Here is a 16,581-nt window from a genome sequence, read left to right on the forward strand (position 1 = left end):
AAGAAAAGAGCATCAGTGAGCTGAGGGACAACTTCAAGCAAACAATATACATGTGACTAGAATCCCCAAAGTGAGGAGAGAGGCATAAAAATATTTGAATAAATAATTGATTCTTTTCCAAATTGGCTGAAAACTCTAAGCCTACAGTCTAAGAAGCCCCATGAACCCCAAGTATTAGAACCATGAAGAAAACTACAAAAAGTACATTATAATCAAATTGCTCAAAACCAGTGGTAAAAAAAGAACCTTAAAAGCAGTCAGAGCAAAACTCACTCATTCTGTAGAGGAACAAAGAATGATGCAGGTTTATCATTAGAAACAACGTAAGTGAGAAGACAGTGGAGCAACATCTTTAATATACTGAAACAAACTGTCAACGCTGTATTCTAAATCCAGCAAAAAAATCTTTTAAAAATGAATATGAAATACAGACTTTTCCAGACAGACAAAAGCTGACAGAATTCATCACCAGAAAAACTGCCTATTAGAAATATAAAGGAAGTCCTTCAAGTAGAAAGAAAATGACAACAGGTGGAAATATGGATCTTTACAAAGGAATTAAAGGTACCAAAAATGGTAATTACATCAGTAAACGTATGAGATTTTTCTATTTAAATTTCTTTAAAAAAGAATTGACAGATTAAACAAAAACAGCTACAATGTATTGTGAGGTTTATAACATATGTAAATGTATGACAATAGAACAAAGGTTGGAAGGGAAGAAATAAAGTAAACTGTTACATGGTTATTACATATGAAGAGGTGTAATATCACCTGAAGATGGGCTGGTGAGTTAAACATATATAAATCCTAAAGTAATGACTAAAATAAAAAATTAAAGAGTTATAGGTAATAAGCAAACAAAGGAGAGAAAACAGAATAATAAAAAATAACTCAATTCAAAACAAGGCAGAAAAAAAGAAGAAAAATAAAACGAAGAACTGATGAGACAGATAGAACTCAAATAGTGAGATGATAAACTTAAATCTAATCCTATCGATAATCACTTTAGATGTAAATGGTCTAAATACTGCAATGAAAAGGGAGAGACTGTCAAGTTGAAAATAAAAGTAATGCCAACTAAATGCTGGCTACAAAAACATAGTTTAAATATGAAAACACAAATAGCTTAAAATGGGTGGGAAAAGATATGCCATTTTTAAATGAAAGCTAAAAAAAATGAGATATATCATATATAAAAGAAAGCTGGAGGAGCTATGTTAAGTACAAAAAATATTACCAGGGATAAAGATTCTAGATGATACTCATTAAAAGGACATAAAAATCCTAAATATTTATGCACCTGATAACAGAACTTAAAAATACGTGAAGCAAAAGCAGACAGAGCCACAAGGTAATAGAAAAGTCCAAAATTATAGCATGAGATTTCAATACCTCTCTCAATAATTGATACAAGTATGCAGAAAATTAGTAAGAATATGGGAGATTTGTGCAACACGTTAATTATCTTGACATAACTGATATTTTTGGAACACTACCCAAAAGAAACAGAATACATATTCTTTTCAAGGGTACACAGAATATTTACCCGAATTGACCATATTCTGGATTATAAACAAGTCTCAAGAAATTTTAAGGATTCAAGCCATATAAAGTATGTTCTCTGGCCAAGATAATTAAAATAGAAATTAATAAGAGAAACATTTCTGGAAAAGATCCATATATTTAGGAATGAAATATAAACCCCATTATAAATAAACTATGGGTCAAAGAAAAAATTTTAAACAATTAGAAAGTATTGAACTGAGTGGAATGAGAACAAAATATATGAAAATTTGTGGGATACTGCTAAGCTAGTAAACATGTATATTAGAAAAGAAGTAAGGTCTCAAATCAATGATGTCAGCTTCCACCTTAGAAAACTAGGCTAAGAATAAAAAATGTAATCCAAAGTAAGTATAAGAAAATATACAGATCAGAGTGAATATTGATGAAATTGAAAACAGAAAAACATTAGAACAGAATCAATGAAACACAAAGCCGGTTCTTTGAGAACATCAACAAAATTGGCAAATCTTTATCCAAACACAGGGAGACAGAGAGAGAAGAAACAATGACCAATATGAGGATTAAGAGGGTGATATCATTACAGAATCTATAGATATCAGATGAATAACAAGGGGATATTATGCACAACTATATGCCAACAAATTAAAGATCTTGGATGAAATAGATGAATTCCTTGAAAGACGCAAACCACTGAAGAAGAAGTAGATAACTTGAATATTCTTATATTTTGTAGTTAAAAACTTTCAGAAAGAAAATTCCAGGGCTAAATGGTAATTCTATCAGACATAGAAAGACGTAATACTAATTCTTCAAAACTCTTCCAGAGATGTTAAGAAGAGGGAATATCACAAGTCATCCTATAAGGCCAGCATTACTGTGATACCACAACCAGACAAAGCCACTACAAGAAAGAAACTAGAGACCAAAATTTCTCATGAACATAGATGCAAAAATTCTAAATAAGATTTAGCAAATTGAATTCAGGAATACATAAAAAGGAATACATGTCAGGAACACATGACAACGTTGAACTTATCCCAGCAATATAAAGTTGGTTTAGCATTCAAAAAATCAGTGTAGAAATTCTGACACATGCTACAACATGAATGAACCTTGAAAATATTATGCTAGGTGAAATAAGCCAGAAACAAAAGGGCAAATATGGTATGACTCCACTTATATGAGGTACCCAGAGCAGGCAAATTCAGAGAGACAGAAAGTAGAATAGAGGTTAGCAGGGCCTTAGGGGGCAAGTGATTGTTTAAAGGGTACAAATTCCTGTTTGGGATGATGAAAGAGGTCTGGAAATGGATCTTGGTAATAGTTATGCACCATAGTGAAAATACTTAGTACCACTGAATTGAATATTTAAAAATGGTTAAAATGATAAATTTATGTTATGTATATCTTACCACATAAAAAATTAAAAATTTACAAATCATTGTAATTCACCATATTAACACTCTAAAAAAGAAAAATATTTATAATCACCTCAATATACACAGAAAAAGCATTAGAACAATCCAATATCCATTTCTAATAAACCTCTGAGCAAAGTAGGGATAGAATGGAACTTCCTTACCCTAATAAAAGGCATCTGCAAAAGACCTTCAGCTAACATGATTCTTAATGGCAAACGATTGAGTGTTCTCCCATAAGATCAAGGAATGATCTTATTCAACTCACTCCTGTTCAACATTGGACTGGAAGTTCTGTCCAGTGCAACAAGACATCCAGATTCGAAAAGAAGAACTAAAACTTTTATGTAGATGATCTGATAGAATCTACAAAAAGAAACTAGAACTAATAAGTAAGTGAGCAAGGTTGCAAGATAGAAGATCAATATACAAAAACCTATTTTTCTTAATGCATATTAACAATGAACAATGGACACTGAGATGAAAAGGCAATGCCATTGACAATAACATTAAAAATGTGATATATCTAGGGATAAATCTGACAAAATATGTGAAATTGCTATACACTGGAAACTACAAAATATTGCTCAGAGAAACTAAAGAAAAGACTTTTGGGTTCTAAATGTTCATTGGTTGGAGGACTCAATATTGTTAAGATGTAAGTTCTCCCAAATTTAAACTATACATTGAAAGCAACCTATACATTAAAAATCCCATCAGACATTTTATAGAAATTGCCAAGCTGACTCTAAAATTACTATGGAGGTGTAATACTATTTATTTTAAAGATTTATCATAAAGCTACTGTTTATCAAGACAGTGTGGTATTGGCTTAAATATAGGGAAATAGATCCATGAAAAGAATAGAGTCCTAAGAAAGACCCACCCATATATGGACAGTTGGTTTTTTGACAAAAGGACAAAGGCAATTCAGTGGAGAAAGGGTAGTTTTTAAATGAATCACGCTGAAATAATCAGATATCCGTAGGAAAAAATGATTTTTTTTTTATCTATACCGCATACTTTTATACAAAAATTAACTCAAGATGGACCATAGACTTAAATGTAAACCCTAAACTATAAAACTTCTAGAAGAAAACACAGGAAAGAGTCCTTGCGAGGCTGGGTTACAGAAAGATTTCTTAACTACTGCGTTAAATGAAGGCTCATAAAAAATGTTTGATAAATTAGAAAACTGCTCTTTGAAAAACACTGTTAAGGTAATGACATGATAAGCTACAGACTAGGAGAAGATATTTACAAGTCACATATCTAATAAAGGACTTGTTTTCAAAATATATGAAGAACTCTGAAAACTCACAACCCCATTAAAAATGAGCGAAAGATTTAGTCATTTCACCAAAAAGATATACAAATGGGCAATAAGCACATGGAATATGCTCAACATCATTAGTCATTATGGAAATGCAAATTAAGATTTTATATATCCTCATAATGGGATACCACTATACATCTATTAGAACGACTAAAGTAAAAGGCCTGACCACATCAAGTGTTTCAAGGGGGTAGAAGAACTGAAACATTCATACCATGCTGGTGCGAATGTAAAATAATACAACCACTTTGGAAAACCATTTTGGAAGCTTCTTAAAAATTAATTATATATCTACCACCTGATCCAGTCATTCCACTCCTGGATATTTACCCAAGAGAAAACAGAGCATATGTTGATACGAAGACTTGTACAGGAAACATCATAGCGGTTTTATTTGTAATAGTAAAAACCCAGACAACTGAAATGTCCATCATTAGGTCAATGGATAAACAGGCTGGTATATCCACATAATGGAATACTATCCAGCAATAAAAAGGAATGAAGTATTGACACCACATCTATATCGACCCAACAGTTTAGATGAACCTTAAAATAATTATGCTGAGAAAAGTAAGGCAGACAAAAAAAGAATACACACATTGCCTTTCCATTTATATAAATGATGTGAAATGCAAACAGATTCTCAGTGACAGAAAGCAGATCAGCGGTTACCTGTGCACCAGAGTGCTGGGATAGGTGGGGGACAGGAGTTAGTTACAAAGGGTCATGAGGTCACTTTTGGTGTGCTGGATGTGTTGACTGTTTTCATTGAGGTGACGGTCTCATGGTTGTACACATATGTCAAGTCTTATCAAATTGCACACTTTAAATATGCACAATTTATTCTATGTCAATTATACTACAATAAAACTGTTTAAAAATGAAGTTGAGAAAGGAAATAGAGCAAGTGGAAAGAAATAAGTAAGGATACACTAAAGATAAGAATAGACATCTATGCAACAGAGAGGAAAAACAGAGAAGATTAACGAAAGGAAAGGCTAGTACTTTGAAAAGATAAAAAGATAAACAAACCTTTGGCAAGACTGATTATGTACACAAAGGAGAAAAGATTTAAAAAAACAAAATATAGAATTAGAAAGGGGAAGTAACTACAGAGATTAAAGGAAAAAATATTACAAACAACCCTGTGTCAATAAAATTGAAAGAAGGACAAAATAAACAATTTGGCATAAGATAAAAACAGAAAAAGAGAATAGAACCTCAATGGTGATTAAAGAACTACCCGCTTCTGCAATACGCCCCAGCTCCAAATGCTTTTACCGGTGAGTTCTTCCAAATTTTCAAAAGAACAGATAATTCTTACCCTACTGTGGTTTTTCCAGGAGAAAAAAAAAAGAAAGAGAAAACTACCCAACTTATTTTGTAAGTTGAGTACATCCTTGACTCCAAAATATGATGGCGATAATACAAGAAATTTGAAGGTGTATTTCTCTTAAGAATATTTATGTGAGAATACTAAATAAAATAGAGTTGAATGAATAAAAATGTATTATAAATATACTGTAATCAAATAGATTTTTTTCTGGAATACAGGGATGGTCTGACTTCAGAATATTGAAAGGGGAAAATTACAGGATTAACAACAAACATAAAAATCTGATAAATTTCTAAAACTATTAGTGAATATATATAGAGAGAGAGACCAAAATCTATCTATCTATCAACAATATCTATCTATTTATCTACCTACCTACCTATCTATCTATCTATCTATCATCTACCATCTCTGGATCAACATAGAAATATCTTCAACTTGAAGATAGCTTAGTAACAAGAACTGTAAGATCTTATGTAACAGAAAAATCTTAGGTGTGTTTATTTAAGATCAGAAACAAGACACTGATTTTTTAATCACTACTGTTCAGAGTAGTGCTGGAGATCCCATTCATTTCAATAAGAAAGAAGAAATAATAACTATAAGAACTGAAAGAGAAATATCAGTTCCCTAGGAATAATCTATATTAACATATATAATCTTAGAAATTTATAAAACTCTGTTGAAAGTACTAAATTAATGGGAAGACATATTATGCAGACATTAATTCTCCCCAAATAGATCTTTAGTTTCAATGCAATTTCAATCCAACTCCCAAGAAGATTTTACTTTGTTGGTGGGGGATGGGGAGTTCAACAAGCATATTCTAAAATTTCTATGAAATATAGCAGAGTCATACAACCATTTAAAAGAAGAACCAGATGGGGACCTTACTCTGCCAAATATCAACACATTATAAAGCTATAATCATCAAGAGAATGTTATATGTCATAGGAATATGTAAATAAACTACTGTATGAGAATAGTGAACTCAGAAATGAAACCCACATATAAGCAAACCCCGCATAGATGGATACAGCTGTAAATGAGTGAAGAAAGGATGTACTATCCAAAAAGATGGTGCTGGGATGGTTGTTTTTCAATATAGGACAACATGAAGTCAAGTCCCTGTCTCACACTATACATAAATATTAATTCCAGATGGTTTAAGAACTTAAATGTCCTTAAAACAACCCAACAGGAATTCAGACAAAACATGCAATAGAAAAAGTATACAAAAGACACCAACAATCATTTCACAGGAAAAGGAAATATAAATGCCCATAAAAATATAAAAAGAGGCTCAACCTCATTTGTTGTCAGAAAAATGCGAATTAAAATTCCACTGAGATGCTATTTCACAATCGGTCATTTGGCAAAAATCAACAAGCTGACAATTCCACGCATTGCTGAGGGTGTAGAACAAATGGTGCTCTCCTATGCAACAGGTGGGAGCTGAAAACTACGCATCCACTTTAGAAAACACTATGGCACCAACTAGCAATGTTGACCAAGCACCTTCCCTGCACTCTAGAAATCCTGCTCTAAGAATATACTCTAGAGAAAATCTTGCAAGTGTGCAATCAGAGTCATGTAAAAAAGCAGCAGCATTGTCTGTAATGGTAAAATGCTGGGAGCAACCCACACATCATCAATAACAGAATACAAAAATTACTTGCTGTCTATAAATTGGAAACCTAAAGGAATTGACAGTGAATAAACCAGATAGACTGGAATTCTCGGGGATGTAATGCTCGAACAAAAGAGCAAGTAACTGAAGAATGAAGGCAGTCTGATTCCATTTTCATTAAGTCCCCAAACAGCCAAAACTAGCAATATTTTGTCTAGGAAATACAGCAAACCAGTAAAGAAAAACAACAGGTGTGCAGTTCCCTTAGGGGGAAAGATCATGAGGAATATGATCTGGGGTGGGCAAATGATGCTTTTGGTAACATTCTGTTTATTTCACTTTGTAGCAATTTATAAGTGTTCATTTCACTGTTAGTCCTACCAAATTATATTTCTGGTCTAGTATTGTTACCTGCCTGGCTAGTTACTTGAGTTTTTGATCCTCGTCATAAATCTTGTTTTATAGCTCACCTTCTCAAGGATGAGTCCATCTAAAGAAAGAGGCAACAAATATGTGATCATTTTGAGATTTCAATAAGTGAGGAAATTAGCGTGAAAGGTAACATGTGACACTGACTAGAATGCATAAAAGTTTCAAAAGCCAAGCCCTTACCACTGCTCTGCCTTGCCAAACTCATGGCAGATATCATAGCCATCTTTTCTTTTCTACTGAGCCCCAAGTGGCCTCAAAATGCTCAGCATCAGACTCCAAACATCCACTCACAATCCATCAGCGTTGACAGGTGAGATACGACCTATTGGCAAGCCTGGTTCTTGAGTTTAATGTCTTTAGCCACATCCACGCCAATAGGTTCAGGACTGCCAGTCAGTCCATTCATAAAACCTGGAAAAGGCACTTTTCCGGTCAGGCGATCAACACCAAGAGGGAGGCCTGTGGTTTTCCCCTAAGTCTCCTGACCTATCCTAACTTGAATTTATGCAATGGAAACAAAACTGCTCTTGTACTAACTAAGCAACTGACTTCCATGCATAATATTTGTTTTGGGCCTGAAGATGCAGTTACAATTTAAAAGAGAAAAATCAAATAAATCAGATTCCTGCATTTTTTCTGGTTCAGGTGAATCAGAGAGGCCCTTTTCAGTTGCTGAAGTTCTTTACATGTGACATAACCCTCTTAACCGGTAGGAAGGGATGTTTGTGTTTTCTATGATTCACACTTTATGGGAAGGAGGTGGGAGCTATGAAGGAGCACTTTCTTCCTCTGTTGTCATTAGCGCAAGTCTGTGAAATGGGAACACAAGCTCACTCTGAAGTATTGAGTAGAAACTGCTGTCTTTACTCTATTCCTCACTTGCCTCTCCCATAAGAGGGAGGGTAGTTTCTGAGTGATGACTCAGCCGGAGTCTGACACCCACTGGTCTACAATTCTCTCCTGTGCAGGGTTAATGTAGCAAACGTTGCTGCACACATGTGGCCTGTCTTTAGGGCATTCTAATCTCAACTGAGAGTAAAGTAGCATCATTTTCCTTGACCCTTTGTGGAGCCAACCATTCCCATGCAGGTCCCAAGTCTAGCCCTAGAGGAAGAAGTAGACAGTCCATTTGGGCCTCAGGTCCAGGTCAAATATTAAAAGCCAGTGTTACCAGGAATGAAGCTTCTGTTGTTATTCATTAGCTGACTCTCTTTTTTCCCTCAACTGTGTCTGAACTCAGAGGAGTAGTGTGTGGTTACTTATATTCCTTAGACTACAGTCCGAGGTGAGATGAAGGCCAACTGTGGCTCTAACAGATTAAAATGCAGGAATTAGTGTGAATCAACAGGTGCAGTTATAGGCAATAGATGGAAGAATCCAAAAACCAACATGCAAGTCATATTTTAGTACAACACACTAAGGGTAATAATATCTAATATTTATTGAGCTCTTAGCATGTGCCAGCTACTGAGCGCCTTACATGGATTGACTTATTTAATTAGCTTGTAACAGCACTAATAGGTAGATGTTTTTATTATCTTCATTGTAGATTAAAAAATAAGGCAAAATGAAGCTAAGCAGGCAGACTGTAACCAGAGCCCAAAATCATCATTTCCTTTCCTTACAGACTATTGGTTAAGACACGATATGTCTAGAGGCTGCTAGAACATTTAATAAAGTTGTCATACCTACTTGATCATTCAAGCATTTATTTTACAAGAACTAATCCAGGGCTTACTAGGTGCCAAGGATGCTTAGAGATGTTGAAATGTAGTGAAAAAAACAAGATTCTTGTCTTCAAGAAGCTTATATTTTATACAATTCAATAATAGGAATCAGGGCTCCTTGTAGAAATAACTGATTGTAGGGCTGCGGCAGAGAAAATACAAGATGAACCTGTAGCATCCTGTATTACCAGAAATTAAGGAAGAGCTTGAAAAACAAAAGAGTAGGTGGCATGTCAAAAGGACACAGGAGCAAACCTGAAAGTGTTCCTGATGCTCAAAGATAGAACAATTAAGACCTGAAACTCTAAAGCTCTTAAAAATAAGACCTGAAACTGTAAAGCTCCTAGAATAAAACAGGAGTAAGCGTCTTAATATTGGTTTTGGAAGCGATTTTTTGGATTTGACACCAAAAGCAAAAATAAATAAGTTGGACTACATGAAACTAAAAAACTTCTGCACAGCAAAGGAAACAATCAACAAAATGAAAAGATACCTACTGAATAGGAGAAAATATTTGCAAACCACATATCAAATAAAAGGTTAATATCCAAACTATGCAAGGAACTCATACAACTCAATAGCAAAAAACCAAATAAGACAGTGGAAAAATGTGCAAGGGACCTAAACAGACGTTTTTCCAAAGAAGATATGAAAATGGCCAACAGGTACATGAAAAGGTGCTCAACATCACTAATCACCAAGGAAATGCAAACCAAAACCACAATGAGATATCACCTCACATGTCTTAGAGTGGTTATTATAAAAAATACAAGAAATAACAAGTGTTGGTGAAGATGTAGAAAAAAGGGAACCCTTGTGCAATGTTGGTGGGATTGTAAACTGGTACAGCCACTGTGGAAAACAATATGGAGGTTGCTCAAGAAAGTAACAATAGAACTACCATATGATCCAGCAATTTCACTTCTGAGTATATCTAAAGGAAGCAAAATCATTATCTTGAAGAGATATTCATACTCCCATGTTCATAGCAACATTATTCACAATACCCAAAATATGGAAACAATCTAAGTGTCTATTGATGGGTAAATGGATAAGGAAAATGTATATATACGGTGGAATATCATTCAGCCTTAAAAAAGAAGGAGAGTTCCCGTTCAAGATGGTGATGTAGGAAAGTCCTGAACTCACCACCAACCATGAACACACTAAATCTATGGTTACATATGGAAAAATTTCCTCTGAATTAGACCTAAAAATTAGCTGAGCAACTCCTACATGTTGGGCAAATGAGAAAAAACCTACTTGAGAAAAAACCTACGTTAAAGCAGGTAGGAGAGACTGAGACACAATCTCACCATAAAGCCTACACCCAGCACGGCCACCCACATTCAAGAGGGAACTCAAAACCTGGAGTTTCTCCATCCCTGAGGAGGGAAGGGTTTGAACCCTACATCAGGAACCCAAATTTTAAGACCTGCACCTGAGAGATCAGCCCCCAAAACATCTAGCTTTGAAACCCAACAGGGCTCACGTCCACGAGACCCATGAGGCTATAGCGAATTGAGAAACAGCTCTTAAAAGCCTCATGTACTTGGACTTGCTTGCCTCAGGAATTAGCACAAAGGCAGCTAACTGAGAGGTCAAAGAGGCTTATTTACTTATCTTATAGTATTGGCCTGAGGGGCAGGCATCTAACTTAACACCTCAAGGGGCATGTTGGGGTACTCTCTGGAGACAGAGGCTGGCAGGTGCCATCTTTGCACTTTCCCTCTGTCTTGCTCCAGCTTGCCAGTATCTCCCAAAAAGGAGCTTGTACCTTCCTCTGGCACCCCAATATTTATGGTTTCTGCCCAGGGGACACTTCTAGATTGCCTGGTTCTGGTTATCAAGGGGGCTTATGCTTGAGGGTCCCACAGTACTGTAACCAACGGAGAGAGAGTTCTTCAAAGGCTACCACCCTGAGGGAATAGCAAGAGCAACAATCTTAGGGGCCCAGTCTTTCTGTGAAAGAGGCCTACTAGTTTATCTTCGTAGCTGCAGCCTCAGGGGCATGATTCTAATCAAACACACATCTAAGGGCCCACTGCAATCTCAGAGTGCGGGCCTATCTTCATACTCTCCTTCTGCCATGCTCCAAAGCACCAATATCTCCCAGGGAAGAGCTTGTACATTTCTGGTGTCCTGGTTTTTGTGGCTGCAACCTAGGGGACATCTCTTGATTGCCTGGCTCTAGTGGCCAGAGGGTCTTGCTATCCTCTGTCTTATAGGTCTGTAACAATGGAAGAGACAGTTCTCACCTGGCTACCATCCCCAAGGCACTGTGCTGAAAGCAGAGCAAAACATATCCCCAATCTTTCTGTGAAAGAGGCCTATTTGGTTGTCATGGAGCCAGAGGGACAGGCTTCTGGTTTGATACACACCTAAGTGCTTACTGAGGTTCTCTCAGATGATGGAGCCTGGTGGTTGTCATCATTCTGCTCTCCCTCTGCCTTGCTTCAGCTTCCTGGTGTCTCCAAGAAAGGAGCTTGTACCCTTCTGTGGTGCCCCAATTCTTGTGGCTGCTGCCCAAGGGATATTTCTTGGTCCCCTGGCTCTGGTGGCCAGTGGGGCTTATGCTCACAGCTCCCACAGGACTGTAACCAATGGAGAAAGAGTTCTTAATTGGCTTCCACCACCAGGGAACAAAAAGGCAACACATTGAGGCGCCTAGTCTTTCTGTGAAAGAGGCCTATTAGTTTATCTTCATAGCTGCAGCCTGAGGGGCAGGATTCCAAGTAAACACACATGTAAGGGCCCACTTTAATCCTCTCCAGAGACCTTGGAGGGCAGGAGCTGTCTTTGAACTCTCCCTCTGCCACACTCCAGAGCACCATTATCTCCCAGAGAGGAGCTTGTACATATATCTGATGGCCTGGGTTTTGTGGCTGCTGCCCATGGGGATGCCCCTTGCCTAGTTTAAAAGCTGATGGCTGAAGGTCTGGCTTCCAATCAGCCTGAATCTAGGTGCTGACTGAGATTCTTTCCTTTGGGACACTGGCAGGTCTTAGCATACTCTCAACTACTAAGAATAAAGTAGGCTGCTTGGACAATCACAAAGGGTTGAGAGACAACCAAGAGCTAGGGCAGGGTTAAATCATAAGGTTCATCTCCTACATGAGGCTACTCCTCAAGACTGAGAGAGGTGGCTGTTTTGTCTAATGCATAGAAACCAATACAGATGGCCAAGGAAAATGAAGAAACAAAGCAATACGTTCCAAACAAAAGAAATAAATAGGTAAAACTTCAGAAAAAGTCCTTAATGACATGGAGATAAGTGATCTACCTGCTAAAGAGTTCAAAATAATGGTCATAAAGATTCTCGCCAAACTTGGGAGAAGAATGGATGAAGATGGCGATAATTTCAACAGAGGTAGAATATATAACAAAGTACCAAATAGAAGTCACAGAGCTTAATAATACAGCAACTGAATTGAAAAATACACTAGCAGGGTTCAACAGAAGACTAGAGGAAGCAGAAGAAAGGATCAGTGAACTCAAAGACAGGACAGTGGAACTCACCCAATCAGAGCAGCAAAAGGAAAAAAGAATGAAAAAAGTGAAGATAGTGTTAGGGATTTATAGGACAACATCTAGCAGACCAACATTCACATTACAGGGGTTCCAGAAGGAGAAGAAAGAGAAAGGGGTAGAAAATTTATCTGAAAAAATAATGGCTGAAAATTTCCCTAAGCTGGGGAAGGAAACAGACACCCAGATCCAGGAAGCCCAGAGAGTACCAAATAAAATGAACCCAAAGAGACTCACACCAAGACACATAATGATTAAAATGTCCTAAACTAAAGACAAGGAAAGAATCTTTAAAAGAGCAAGAGAAAAACAACTTGTGATGTACCAGGGAACCCCCATAAGAGTAACAACAAATTTTTCAGTAGAAACATCATAGACCAGAAGAGAGTGGCACTGTATATTCAAAGCAGTGAAAGAAGAAAACTTCAAACCAAGTATATTCTACCTGGCAAAGTTGTCATTCAGAATTAAAGGAGAGATAAAGAGTTTTCCAGACAAGACAAAAGTAGTAAAAATAGCTATAACTACAATAATTAGTTAAGGTGTACACAAGCTCAAGAGATGTAAAATGTGACATCAAAAAAATAAAATGGGGGAGAGTAAAAATGTAAAACTTTAGAATATGTTCAAACTTCAGTTGTTACCAACTTAAAATAGACTTTTATAAATGTAAGTTGTTATATGTAAGCCTCATGGTAACCACAAAGCAAAAACCTATAGTAGATACAGAAAGCATAAAGAGAAAGGAATCTAATCACTTAGATATGATGTGGTCATCAAACCACAAAGGAAGAGAGCAAGAGAAGAAAGGAACAGAGCAGAACTACAAAGCAGTCAGAAAACAATGAACAAAAAGGAAATAAGTACATACCTATCAGTAATTACTTTAAGTGTAAACAGACTAAATTCTCCAATCAAAAGACATAGAGTAGCTGAATGGATAAAAAAAACAAGACCCATTTATATGCTGCCTACAAGAGACTTACCTCAGATGTAAGGACACTCTGGACTGAATCTGAACTTGACAGATATATACAGAACATTTCATCCCAAAGCAACAGAATACACATTCTTTTCAAGTGCACATGGAACATTCTCCTGAATAGATCATATGTTAGGCCACAAAACAAATCTTAATAAATTTAAGAAGATTGAAATCATATCAAGTATCTTTTCCGACCACAATAGTATGAGATTAGAAATTAATAACAAGAAGAAAACTATAAAGTTCACAAATATGTGGAGATTAAACAACAAGCTATGGAACAACCAATGGGTAAAAGAAGAAATCAAAAGAAAAATCAAAAAATACCTTGAGAAAAATTAAAATGGAAAGACAACATACCAAAATTTATGAGATGTAGCAAAAGCAGTTTTAAGAGGGAATTTCATATTGATAAATGCCTACATCCATAAACAAGAAAAGTCTCAACCTAACTTTATACATCAAGGAACTAGCAAAAGAAGAACAAATGAAGCTCAAATTTAGTAGAATGAAGGAAATAAAGATCAGAGCAGAAATAAATGAGAGACTAAAAAGACAATAGGAAAGATCAATGAAACTAAGAGCTGATTCTTTGAAAAGATAAACAAAATTGACAAAACCTTAGCTGGACTCACCAAGAAAAAAAAAGAGAGAGGAAGCAAATAAATAAAATTAGAAATGAAAAAGGAGACATTACAATGGATACCACAGAAATACAAAGGATCACAGAAGACTACTATGAATGATTATATGCCAACAAATGGGACAACCTAGAAGAAATGGCTACATTCCTAGAAAAATACAACCTACTAAGATTGAATCATAAAGAAATAGAAAATCTGAAGGGACATATTTCTAGTAAGAAGATTGAATCAGTAGTCAAAAACCTCCCAACAAACAAAAGTACAAGAGCAGACAGGTTCTTTAGTGAATTTTACCAAATATTTAAAGAAGAATTAATACCAATCATTTTCAAACTCTTTCAAAAAAATTAAGAAGAGGGAATATTTCCAAACTCATTCTATGAGGCCGACATTACCCTGATATAAAAACCAGATAAGGACACCACAAGAAAAGAAAATTACAGGCTAATATCCCTAATGAACGTAGATGCAAAAATCCTCAACAAAATATTAGCAAACGGAATTCAACAATACCTTTAAAAAAATGATACACCATGATCAAGTGGAATTTATTCCAGAGACGCAAAGATGGTTCAACATCCACAAATCAATCAATGTAATACACTACATTAACAAAGTGAAGGATAAAAACAATGTGATCCTCTCAATCGATACAGAAAAAGCATTTGACAAAATTCAACATTCATTTATGGCAAAACTCTCAGCAAAGTGGGTATGGAAGGAATTTACCTCAATACAATAAAGGCCACATATAACAAACCCACAGCTAACATTATACCCAATGGTAAAAAGCTGAAAGCTTTTCCTCTAAGAATAGGAACAAGACAAGGATGCTGCCCACTCTCACCAGTTTTATTCAACATAGTATTGAAAGTCCAAGCCACAGCAATTAGGCAAGGAAAAGAATTAAAACACACTGAAATTGGAAAGGAAGAAGTAAACGTCTCATTATTTGCATATAACATGATGTTATATGTAGAAAACCCTAAAGATTCCACCAAAAAACTGTTAGAATTAATAAATGAGTTCAGTAAAGTTGCAGGATACAAAATCAATATACGAAAATCTGTTGCATTTCTATACACTAATAATGAACTATCAGAAAGATAAATTAAGAAAACAATCCTGGGGCTGGCCCCATGGCATAGTGGTTAAGTTTGGCATGCTCCACTGCAGGGGCCTGGATTCATGGGTTTGGATCTTGGGTGTGGAATTACACCATTCGTCAGGCAAGCTGTGTTGGCAACCCACATACAAAACAGAGGAAAACTGGCACAGATGTGAGCTCAGGGCTAATCTTCCTCAAGCAAAAGGAGGAAGATTGGCAACAGATGTTCGCTCAGGGTGAATCTTCCTCAGCAAAGAAAAAGAAAGAAAAGAAAACAATCCCATTTACAATAGCATCCAAAAGAATAAAATACCTAGGAATAAATTTAAACAAGAAGGTGAAAGACCTGTACGCTGAAAACTATAAGACATTGGTGAAAGAAAATGAAGAAGACACAAACAAGTGGAAAGATATTCCATATTCCATAGATTGGAAGAATTAATATTGTTAAAATGTTCATATTACCCAAAGCAATCTCCAGATTCAATGCAATCCCTATCAAAATTCCAGCGGCATTTTTTACAGAAATGAAACAAACAATCCTAAAATTTGTATGGAAGCACAAAAGATCCTGAATAGCTAAGTCTTGAGATAGAAGAACAAATCTGGAGGCATCATGCATGCTGGTTTCAAAATATAGATTACAAAGTTATACTAATCAAAACATTATGGTATTGGCATACAAACAGACACATAAATCAGTAGAATAGTGACATCAGAAATAAACCCAAGTATATATGTTCAATTAGTTTGTGACAAAGGAGCAAAGAATATACAGTAGGGAAAGGACAGTCTCTTCAATAAATGGTGATGGAAAACTGGACAATTACATGCAAAATAATAAAACTGAACCACTATCTTACACCATACACAAAAATTAACTCAAAATGGATTAAAGACTTGAACA

The sequence above is a fragment of the Equus caballus genome, chromosome 16 (genome assembly GCF_041296265.1).
Source record: "Equus caballus isolate H_3958 breed thoroughbred chromosome 16, TB-T2T, whole genome shotgun sequence".
NCBI lineage: Eukaryota > Metazoa > Chordata > Mammalia > Perissodactyla > Equidae > Equus > Equus caballus.